At 42.7% G+C, this 12,139-nt stretch overlaps 1 protein-coding gene across 2 annotated transcripts in view; it reads right to left on the bottom strand.

Annotated features, from left to right (window-relative positions):
- The window catches only part of FSTL4 (follistatin like 4), a 475,057-nt gene that overhangs the window by 32,499 nt on the left and 430,419 nt on the right, over positions 1-12,139 (bottom strand). The gene's annotated exons all lie outside the window — the stretch shown is intronic.

Here is a 12,139-nt window from a genome sequence, read left to right as displayed (position 1 = left end):
CCAACTCCGACTGAAGTTATTGGAAAGACTCCCATCAGCTTCAATGGGAGTTGGATTGGGACATAAGGGGATTACTCATGTGCTTAAAGTTAAGCATGTGCTTAAATGCTTTGCTGGCTCAGGGCCTAACGATCTTGCTCTCTAATATAAACTGGAAACATTGCACTGAAATTGGTGGGAGCAGAACTGGATTCTCTGCCTGCACTTATTCAACAAAAGGCACCCAGCTATTCAATATTTTTAATGATTAAAAATGCATAACAATAAAATAGCTTAAATATTTACTACATATGATTCTGAGCAAGTAGGATATGTATAAATTATTTATTTAGTTGGAAGATATCCAAAAATTGACAGTTTCTTGCAGGAAGCATTTGTGTACTGATTGGCAGAACTACTAATTATATTACAATTTCAAACAAGTTAATTGATTTTCAGTCATGTTGCGATCATTGCTCAATTCTACAAACCTTAATATTACCCATTAACCATTTTTTAAACTATCTACTCTGGTATGTTTAAATATTTTAAAATAATTCATAAGTGTTTTTAAGTTTGTTTTTATTCAGTGTACTATTCTTACTGTTACTATTTAAATACATTTCAATTTAATGCTTGTGAAAGTTGCCAGGGTAACAGAATTACAGAACTGAGTCTTAAGTCCTCTACTTACAACAAATGAAAGCCATTTAAAATTATATATTTGCTCACCATTACCATACAATTTCCACAGATATCTCCTATTTTTGAATATAAAGAAATACTGTGGTAATTCATACACCACACTGTGTGAAAATTGTTGGCAAATAGTGACTTTTGAATGGAGACAATAGGTGAACCATGGATACCATTCATCTGGATTGTTCAACCAATGTACCTCAGTCCTGACTTAAAGAGGTGATTAATCAAAAACTGCAAAAATAATTATAAAGATATTAGGTCCATTAAATCTTTGGTCTTTCAGCTGAAATTCCCAATAATTGTGATGCACCAGATATTCAAAGGTATTCAGGCATCTATAGATGCAGATAGACACCTACAGGGATTTTTGAAAGCACCTAAGCAGGTTAGGTGAAATCAATGGTGTGTGTGTGTGTGTGTGTCCATTAGGATCTGGACCAAGACCACTAACTTTTAGGTAGGCCACTGAAAAGGTCAAAACTTTCATTCTCTGGTAACCTATGTCAGATTCACTCCAGCAGCCTAGAAGTGAAAGGTTCCATATCCCATTACCAATCTGTGGAGATAAGAGTCTTTGTAGTGTTTATGACTTCAGCAATTGTGAGTATAGCTTCAATAGCCTTATCAGAAAGCCACATAACAAGCACCATGAGTCTGTTACACTGCCAAAGGTAACACCCTCAGTTTACAGATCATGTTTTCTTACAGTGGGGAAAAGGAAAAGGTTTTTATGGCTTGATCTTACATCTAAGATCTAGTTCCTGCAGCATAGCAAAGAACTAAGCCCCCTTCTTGCCAGATTTGAGAGAGTATTTCTTTGGAGGGGATGTGAAATTCTATTTTTACTGGTTATGTTTCAAAGTTTGAAGTAGCACTTGCAGTTGGGGTTGCAGAGAGCTCAGGGCAGAGCAAGAAGGGATGCTCATTTGGAAGAAACAGCATCTTCTCTTACCATTTACTAAAGGACACAGAACATAGGAAAACGCGAGGCGGTGAAAAGAACAGACCAGAAGATTGAAGGATAATAGCAGATGATGGTACAATATAATGTGTCCCAGAACAAGAATTCCCTTTCTCCCCCACATTCTCAGGAGGATAGAAAGTTGTAATGTGAAAAGGGAAATTTCTTCTATAAAGGGAAGAATATATTATCTGCCAACAGGAAACTGCATATACAGTAATTTAGATGAAGCAATCTAAACAGAGTCTGTGTAAAACCCTACAGTGTACAGTACCCATTGCCAGATTCCTGACACTAACACTCCCAAAGGGGTGTAAACTAGGAGATTTGGCAATGTTCAATGGCTGTTCTTAATCACAGAAGTGCACACTGCACCTTTTTCCAGAAAGCAAAAGTACTGGTATACAGGAATGCTGCTTGTATCTGCCCTGTGCATCCGGAATGCATAAGAGCACCATCACTAGGCCATTGCAGCTCTCGTCACAGTGCTCCAAAGAGAAACAAGACCAAGGTTTGTCCCTTAGTACTTTATTATATATAGTACTGCATGCCCTATAACAAACAATACTGTCAATCATAAGGGTTGGGCTATCAGTTTGGTATGGAGACGAGCAGGATCAAGGTTCTCTTACTCATGCTCACTGGTTTTTCTAGTCACATCTTGACAATACAGAGGAGATCAAACACAGACTGCCCCACATTTCATTATACTGAGTTGAATCAACAGAATGTTTGCAGTCATCTCTCAAATAAGGGACATAAGATATTGGAGGTCGCTGGCTTGAAAATCAGTAGATGAAAATGTTCCAGTTCTATGAGTCTGAGAATCTTGGGCATATCAGGTGCAAAGACTTGTGTATTTAACATTTCAAAAACGTGTCAAAATTAATTCATTGCTAATGCTCAGCTGTCGATAGAATTTGTAAGGCAGTAACCAATGAAATGGTCAAATTTCTGTCAGTTTTTCAGTTAGGAAATTTCGGGAATCAATGAAGTAACAGTTTAAAGACGCACAATTCTGAAGAATGCCTAGGCCCCGGGATGCTAAAAGTACCTTCATCTAACAGCTGGTATAGAAAGAAAAGTTACCAAATGAACCTTATCTACAGCTTGCGAGGATGCTTGATATCTGTCTGGGGGTAGTTCTAGTCATTAAGTTCAACAACATGCTCCTTAAAGCTTCTTTTTGATGAGCATAACTAGTGAGAGAAGATTCCATTCTCTCTCCCTTGCCTACTGGGTACCTACAATAGGTATTGAGTTAGCATCTCTGGCTAAGCTTTTGAATGGAGTCAGACATGACAGCAAGGCCTCAAGTCTGTTTTTATGGATTTGAAAAAGACTGTTCAAGTGACCTGAGGCAATGAAGAAAAAAACCACTCCAGAATTTACAACAAAGGACTGTCTTTAGAGTCTACCTATGCATTAGATATTTAGATTAGTGTTATTTCCTATTCATAAAAAAACACAATGCACCATTAGTGCCCTGTCATCCATGGCAATAAGTAACACAAACCACAAGTACTTTTAACCAGACTGACAAGCTTAGTTTCTGACCCTGCTAAGTCTACTAATCATAGTCTGTCTAGAGATATAAAAACCAGATTGATTAGATTTCATATTTCAAGAGAGCTGTGTGTAGAGGCTACTATAAAAAGCAAGCTTCGTTTTAGTCAATTAACATTAGAAGCGTGCAGTTCCTAAACAAATGAATTTATTGCCATTTTGACTTCATGCTCCCATTAAAGTCAATGGCAAATCTCCCATTGGTTTCAGTGCGTGCAAGATCAAGCCATAGAATAGGAAAGATACATATTTTATAATATATTATAAGTTATGATGGGGTTTTTTTTAGCCCATTTCCTGCTCAAATGGCCTTTTAACTGCTCAAAGGACACTGTTATGATAGGGATCTCCAAGCATGACTGATGATTTAAGATTTTATTTTGGCTCGGCAATTGCTGGATTTTTTTTTTGTTTACTGTGAAGCCTTAAGGTTAGATGAAGGCACTTAACAAAGCTGAGATTTACTGGTATCATCAGTAGGCTGCGAGCCGGAAACTCCTGAGCTCCCACCCCAGTCCTGATATCAATTCCTTCTGTAGCTTTCGACAAACCCTTTAAAGTTCTCTGATTCTATGTATTTCACACGTGGGGACACGATCACCTCACTGAACTTTTATGAAGACCTGGAGTGCAGTGTTTGTTTCATGGAGACACACAAAGGGTAACATTTTCAAAAGAGCCAAAGTGATTTAGGAGCTTAACTCCCATTTTCAAAAGCATTTATTGAGCCTAAGTCCCACTGACAGTCAATGGGATTTGTTTTAATTTCGAAGGGCTAGATTTTCTAAGGTATTTAGCCTCCATGCAGATAATTGCCTACTCGGACTTTCAAAAGCACCTGTTAACTGGCACTCAAGCATTTTGAAAATCCCACTAGGCACCAATCTTCTTTGTCAGGTGCCTAAATGCCTTTGAAAAGCTGCCCTTTAGTAGCTTGAGTTTCACTGAAAGTCAATGGGATTTAAGCTGTTTGTTACCTCACTTCTGAAAACAAGACTTTTGCTCCCAAGTCAGTTAAATGTTGAAAAAGTGAGCAAAGAAACACTGAAATACCTTTAAAAATCTGGGCTTAAGTCACTTTTGAAAATGTGACTTAGACTCCTATGTCATTGAGGTGCACAGGAACATTTTACCCTAAATCTAGTGGTGCTGTCTCAAGCAATCATTCTTTAACACGTTCATAGCACTTTATGAATATTATTTAGTTACCACTCACAAAAGCTGTGTAGATTGGTTACGTGTCATTGTACTGTATTGTACTACATCATTCTGGGATCGATCCAGTTCCCATTTAAGTTAACAACAAAACTCTCACTGATTTCAAGGGTATATGTTCAAGCCCTCTATGAACGGGGTACTAATTAACAAAGCAGAGGTTACTTGGAGCTCCCTATTTCTTCAAGTTGCTTACTTTGACTCAAGGCATTCACGTACTTTATTAGCAGCCTGAGACTAGACTAGATTTACATTGCCAAATGTAGCCACTAGGTATCCTAGGCACTGAATCAATGTACTATGCTAAAACTGGCTTAATTTGAAATTATGGCCTGCTGCACATCTTTCTCAGAATGGTTAATAAGGGAATCACATTACTCTCTCACCTTCAAAATAGAGAGCATCTACTCCTGCTTTCTCCCCACACCTTGCTTCCTCTGCCTCCATTTTAACTTTTATTGCCTTTCTCTTATCATAATTCATTATACAGGCAAGTGATTATGTGCAACTGTCTTATGATACCCGGTAAACAACAGACTGCGCTTCTATTGTCCTTGCTACAAATTAGTACTGGCCAGGTAAGCACATTTGTTCTTAGACTTGCAAAGATATCAGCTTAAGACTTTGGAATATGTGGACTATAGTTTGCCATTTCCCTTTGTGAATATATATCTCCCAAATCATACTATGTCTACAGCCAAAGGCAACATAAAAATGCCATTACATTAAACAAAGTTGTAAAGGAACAGGACTCATGCAATAGAAAGATTAGGTAAATAGACTTGTCTGCAAAGGGCCTGATTCTGCCATCCTTACTCATGCCATCTTACATTGTGAGTAGACCCATTCAATTCTGTAGAAGAGCTCACAGGAATAAGGTGCAAGTCACTCTGAATAAGGATGACCAAATCAAGCCCCAAAGCAATACATTGCTGCTACAGTATATGCATGCTTTAGCGATTATTTTAATTAATGGATTAATCATTCCTCAGATGTTTTAATTCTGTCAGTTCACAAATGAAAGGGATTTGCAGCCCTCTCTCTTTTCAGTTAAATGCCACATAACAAAACATTGCATTGTTCAAAACATGTCTCCACTTCTGGCAAATTCTCCTAGAGGAGCCTCATAATTGAGCTGAAGATCCAACTACCTATGGAAACTGTATTCAAGGAACACATTATTATGAGTTATGCTGATGTTTTCCAGAGCATAGGAACAAAGGAAAATTATTCTCTACACTCAGCGGTCTCTTGATTTGCAAACTATCAGTTTTTATAGCTGATTACAATTTTACAAGAGTCTTTATCCTCAGCAAATCTTTTCGTTAGAAATGATAAACTGCTTTTTCTCCCACTAAACTCAATGTATGCAGTACAGAATTTTCATGTGATTTCAGCAAATGGAAGAGAAAAAACATTTCCAAGCACTCTTCCTATCAAAGATATATTTGCAAGGACAATGTGGATGGATTTGTTTTTATTTTAGATCCTTGCACTATCTGTCTTTCAACACGTTCATTTCTTCATAAGACCTGAGGAACAAGCTAGTGTATGCATATTTGCTCTCTGCTTTTGCCACTGCTATACAAATCATGAGATTTAAATCTTAGTTTTGGTCTCAGCACATACACACATCAGATCACATGTTACATACGCCACATAGCCCCTACATATGGTGTTGAGATTTTGTGGCAGGTGCCTTTATCCTTGTGGCATAAAGGAAGTTAGCTGACATAGTTTATCCAAGTCTACATATTCTTCCTTGGGGCTGGTCTACACTGGGGGGATCGACCTAAGATACACAACTTCAGCTACGGGAATAGTGTAGCTGAAGTCGACGTATCTTAGATCAACTTACCTCGTGTCCTCCCGACGCGGGATCGATGGCCGTAGCTCCCCTGTCGACTCCGCTTCCACCTCTCGCCCTGGTGGAGTTCCGGAGTCGACGGGGAGAGTGTTCAGGAATCGATTTATCGCGTCTAGATGAGACGGGATAAATCAATCCCCGATAGATCAATTACTACCTGCTGATCCGGCGGGAAGTGAAGACGTATCCTTGTACTAGCTTTCTTATGCATACACATCAAAACTAGCATCAGACTTTATTTACATTTCACTGTTAATAAACAATTTGACCATGTCATCCATGATATTTCTAAACATACAAGCAAGTCCATATTCTTCTTCTTAGCATATGTGCAATGTGCCTCAGGTAGAATGTGACCAGGATTCATCACCAAATTTGGTCTGCTCGTTGGATCATTAGCTTCCTTGGTCTGGACCGTGTGCCAATGGGGAGTGCGATGTGAATGCTGATCCATGCCCCCCAAGTCATATTAATATTGCATATCTGGAAATGCTAACCCAGGGATCGGCAATCTTTGGTATGCGGCCCATCAACGAACTCCGCTGGCAGGCCAGGCCAGTTTGTTTACCTACAGCGTTCGCAGGTTCGTCTGATCGCAGCTCCCACTGGCCACGGTTCACTGTTCCAGGCCAATGGGGGCTGCAGGAAGTGGGAGCCAGCAAATCCCTTGGCCCACGCCGCTTCCCGCAGCCCCCATTGGCCTGGAATGGCAAACCTGGGCCAGTGGGAGCTGCGATCGGCCAAACCTGCGGACACTGCAGGTAAACAAACGTCCTGGCCCGCCAGCGGATTTCCCTGATGGGCTGCATGCCAAAGGTTGCTGATCCCTGTGCTAACCATATACCAGGCTTGATGTTCCCTATGAGAGGGGACTCACAGTCTAAACTGGAAGTCAGGAAATGTGGGTTTCATTCCTGGCTCTGCCACTAGCTTTCTGTTTGACCCTGGGTAAGTCATTCAGGTTGTTTGTGCCGTTTCTGCCTACATAAAATGGGGACAATGCTTACTACCTCACAGGTATGCATCTTCATTCATTAATGCCTGTGAAGTGCTCTGAGATCCTTGGGAATCACTTACAGAACTGCAAAGTTATGAAACTGTTAGCCTGCACTGAGGGGATGAGGTTAAGAAAAATGCAGATAAACCTTGCACTGAGGTCCCCAAGCCTCTGATTACAGGAAGACAAAGGCCCAAATCCACCGTGATCCTCAAAAGCCCTGTAGGGTATCTCCTAACCCTGGAGTTGTCTACATTTCTGCTGTTAAAGTTCCTGAGGTGCTTAGGGTTTCTGCCTCTGGGTATGTGCACTGCTGCCTTTGTTCTGATGGCTGAGGCCTAAGCCCCAGCAGGATCCTCAAAGTAGGTGATACTAGACATTGCCCTGCCTATCTCGCCTGTGGGGTCTCACCCAATAGGTGTTCTCAGAGCATGCATAACTCCAGACAAAATGGGGTGATGATCAGGGCCGGCTCCAGGCACCAGCGAAGGAAGCAGGTGCTTGGGGCGGCCAATGGAAAGGGGTGGCACGTCTGGGTCTTCGGTGGCAATTTGGCGGCGGGTCCGTCCGTCCCTCTTGGAGGGAAGGACCCACCGTGTGAATTGCCAGCACAGAATGAAGCGGCGTGGTAGAGCTGCCACTGATCGCGGCTTTATCTCCCCCGCCCCAGCTTCGCCGCTTGGGGCAGCAAAAAAGCTGGAGCCACCCTGGTGACGATGGTGGTGTGTGTGTGTGTGTGGGGGGAAGAATAGGACTTAATCCAATGGTTAAGGCACTCAACCAGGATGTGGAACTATGGGATATTCTGAAGTGGGCTTCTCTCACTCCTGTTGAAGCTGTTCCATTAATAAACAAACATGCACTGAGCCAGAGAGAGACGGAGACTGACTCATTAGTCCTGTGGCTAGGGCACCCACCAGGAAGGTAGGAAACCTAAACTGAACTCCTTTCTCCTCATCAGGCAGAGGTGGGAATTGAACTGGGGTGCGTGCATCCCAGGTGAGTGGCCTTACCACTGGAATAAAGGTTATAAGGAACCCCTCCCCCCACTGCCTCTTCCCCCTCACCCGCGCAACCAGCTAGTTTGTATGGAGTTAAGTATTGCCTCTGCTGCTCTTGCAAGACACAGCTTAGGCACCAGACTCCAGGAGAGGGTTCACTGCTCTGTATCTCAAGAGAAAATAGGCACTTCCCTCCAGCTCAAACTTAGGTACCTAATTCCTTAGGCATGGGGATGGGGTTTAGGAGGACACATCCCTCTCCTCAGCATTTGCTATTGACTGTCTTAGGTTGCTCCCTATCTGAAGTGCTGGTTTTGGTGGATCCCATTCTTAGCCAACTCTCTTTCCCCAGGCCTAATCCAGGGTTCGTGGAGTCCACTGGGTGGCTAAGCCGCTAAAATCTGGATGCTGCAATGCTGAGCATTACAGCCCCTAAGTCCCTTTGTGGCTTTGTGCCAAGAACTCTAACGTCTTTGAAGTATGGTAGGGTCAACAGGAACAACAAACATGCCTAACCGCATGCTACAAAGCCATAGAACCATTAATATATCTTACGGCTGAAGCTTCCTGTAATGGAAGTATATGCGTGGTGTGACATTAGAGGCAAAACAAAATTAGCTGACCTAATGAAGTAGAAAGCCAATCAAATAATTCAAAGAGAGGCCGGAGGAAACATGTTTTTCTTGCTTTTGCTCATATATATACGGATAGAAAGGGAAACACTGTTACAATTAGCAGTAATGTGAAACTAAACCTATGTTTATTCTAAGATTCAAATGAGATTCTGGAAAGGATCTTTGTCTTCACACAGTGATATTCTCTCTGGAATGCAGCCACCTTCACTGTGACAAAAAGGGAAGTAGTGTGAACAGTTTATTAATGTGGTTGGATGAAATGAAACCTTTCCACAATGGATTTTCAATAAATGAGATTATCCTATAATACATTTAACCAACAGAGATCGGCCCCAAACTAAACCCTGCATGTGAACAACATTTAACTTTGGGAGATGTTTGGATCTGGCTTAGGATCTGAACTTCATGCTTCATGCCTATCTTTAACCTAATCAATATGGCATCACATGGCAATGTTACATTCCTAAAAGAGACAAAGGCGATTCCTGAAGTTAATCGGAAGATCAGTGTTTCTGGTTGGATGGAGTATATACCGGGGCCAAAGTCATTTCCTTGTATAAAATTAAGTGGAGGAAAAGAATGGAGGAAACATGTTTTGAAAACTGGAACTGAGTGTGCTTATCATTGTGTACAGTTGTAACTATGCATTTAGAACTGTTGCATATATGTGCCAAGATGTGATGCGGGAGGTGATAAATCAACACATAATTAAATAGGAAAGCAATGACTGACTAACTGCAAAGAAAAGAAATAATACAAAAACTGGCCTGGCATGTTAATCGTGGAATGATTTAGAGTAGCAGAGCAGAACATAAGTTTGTTCCTTTCTTTGTTGCTTGCTGATATTTCCAAATGAGATCTGAAAGATGACATGCAGGCCTGTCAGATATACTAAATACCCCATGTGCCCTTGAAGAAACGACTTCATCCTCCCCTGCTTCCATCCTGCTAACAGTATTACCGGCTGCTGATTCAGGCAGGTACTGAAGAGATTCCCACCTTTCTTTTCATTAGGATCCTTCAGAACCCTCTGCTTTTTCACAAAAATGTGCTGCTTTATCAATAATCCTAATCCAGACTAACGAAGACCAACCACATAGCACTATTACATTATATTTGCTTATTCAAACCCCATCAACCCAGAGCGTAAAGTAGAGGGTATTGCTTTTCCACTTAATTTAGTTTCAGCCAAAATACTGTTTAGGATGGGATCAATAATAGTCTTAGAAAATACCTTAAAAATGGTCATTAAACCTGGGGAGGATGAGGAACGTTTCTTCTTGGTCTACTTATAGTTAAATGTATCTTCACTGCTTAAATAAACCAGATGTGTTGTAAAGCATTCAGTTGCAATATACTGAGGCCAAATACATTGCAATGTTTCCTGTCCCTTTCTACCATGCAAAAGAATACACTTCATATTTCTGAGCTATTACCTCTTCGGTATACCTTCTGTAGGGGGTTGGGTTTTGTAATAGGAAAAAGGCCAGTGGCTCATATATTCCCTTAGGGCTGCATTGTGGTCCTCAATAGAGTCGGTTGCAAAAATTCCAGATAAATATTTTTCTCATCGGAATTTGCTGATTTGTCAAAAATCAAAATGTTCCATGGGGACAGTTTAATTTTGATTAAGTTCTGATGGAACCCAGGTTGGGTTATGGCAGAAACTGGCCTGCCAGGCAGGTTTTCCTTCCAGCTTGTCTGCCTAAGTCTTTGGCAGCCTGTGGCTCCTTGGAAGCTCACACTTTCAGGCTCTGAGGGTCCCTGGGTCCCATGAGGGACTGCCCCAGACTCAAGGCCTTTCATGGAGAAATTCCAAGATTTGGGATTATTTTCCCAAACTGAGACAAAACCAAATTTCAGAATATTAAACTCCTCTGTGGAATTATCTTTCTCTGCTTAACTCTAGTGCACTAGAGTTGTGGTAGGAGGGTGCAGGGAGCTACCATGAAGAGTTTAAGTCAGTGGTTTTCAAACTTTTTTTCTGGGGACCCAGTTGAAGAAAATTGTTGATGCCCGCAACTCATTGGAGCTGGGGATGAGAGATTTGGGGTGTGGGAGGGGCTCAGGGCTGGGGCAGAGGGTTGGGGTGCGGGGGTGGGGCTGGGAATGAGGGGTTCAGGGTGTGGGAGGGGGCTCTGGGCTGGGGAAGGGGGGTTGCATACAGGAGAGGGGGCAGGGCTCTGGACTAGGGCTGCAGCTCTGGGGTGAGGCTGGGGATAAATGGTTTGGGGTGCATGGGGGCTCAGGACTGGGGCAGGGGATTGGGGCCTTACCTCTGGTGGCTCCCAGTCAGCGGCGCAGACGGGGTACAGAGACAGGCTTCCCACCTGTCCTGGCACTGCAGACCACACTGCGCCCCGGAAGCGGCCAGCAGCGGGTCTGGCTCCTAGGCAGAGGTGTGCAAGCGACTCCGCGCAGCTCTCGCCCACAGGCACCGCCCCCCCAGCTCCCATTGGCTGGGAACCAGCCAATGGGAGTGTAGAGCTGCTGCTCGGGGTGGGGGCAGCGCGTGGAGCCCTGTAGCCCCCCTGCCTAGGAGCCAGACTCAATGCTGGCCACTTCCAGGGCACAGTGCGGTGTCAGAACAGGTAGGGACTACCAGTTTTTACTGGCTGGCCACAAGGGTCCCTGGGTGCTGAGTAAGGCAACTCAGTGCCTTGCATTCTGCAACCCAGTATTGGGTCGTGACCTGAAGTTTTAAAACCACTGGTTTAAGTAGGTACATATAAGACATTACTGTCATGTCTGACTGCTTCTAATATTCCCTCCAAAGGTGTGCAGTCATTTGGGTTGTGAGAGCAATCAAGATTCAAGCCTCCTACCTCCTACCCTCCGTGTTTCACTGCAAGCAGCAGCAGGTGTAGGGCAGTGGGAACCATGTGCTACCCTCTTCTGAAGCACTGCCGTTTCTGAGTGCAGTACTCCTAAGCCATTCTGCCTGCAAGTATTCATGCAGGCAGAATGACTCATGGGATCTCAACTCAGCAGCTACAGTTCTGCTCCTGTCATCTTCTCTGCTTCCCAGGGGAATTTCCAGAATTTCTCCCTAACTATTAAGTATAAAGACAAGAAATTCCTGAGAAGTAATGTGTCTTGGGACACCCACAATGTCTTCTGTTGGTGAAGCAGCATATTTCTGTCATCAGTTTTTGTTCCATTGCCCCAACATCAGTTGCTGGAACAAGTAATCACTCAAGTATAAAAGCAGAGTTT

This window comes from Trachemys scripta, chromosome 8, assembly GCF_013100865.1.
Source record: "Trachemys scripta elegans isolate TJP31775 chromosome 8, CAS_Tse_1.0, whole genome shotgun sequence".
NCBI lineage: Eukaryota > Metazoa > Chordata > Testudines > Emydidae > Trachemys > Trachemys scripta.
Note: the sequence above shows the minus strand (reverse complement) of the source record. Positions and strands in the feature narration are given on the sequence as shown.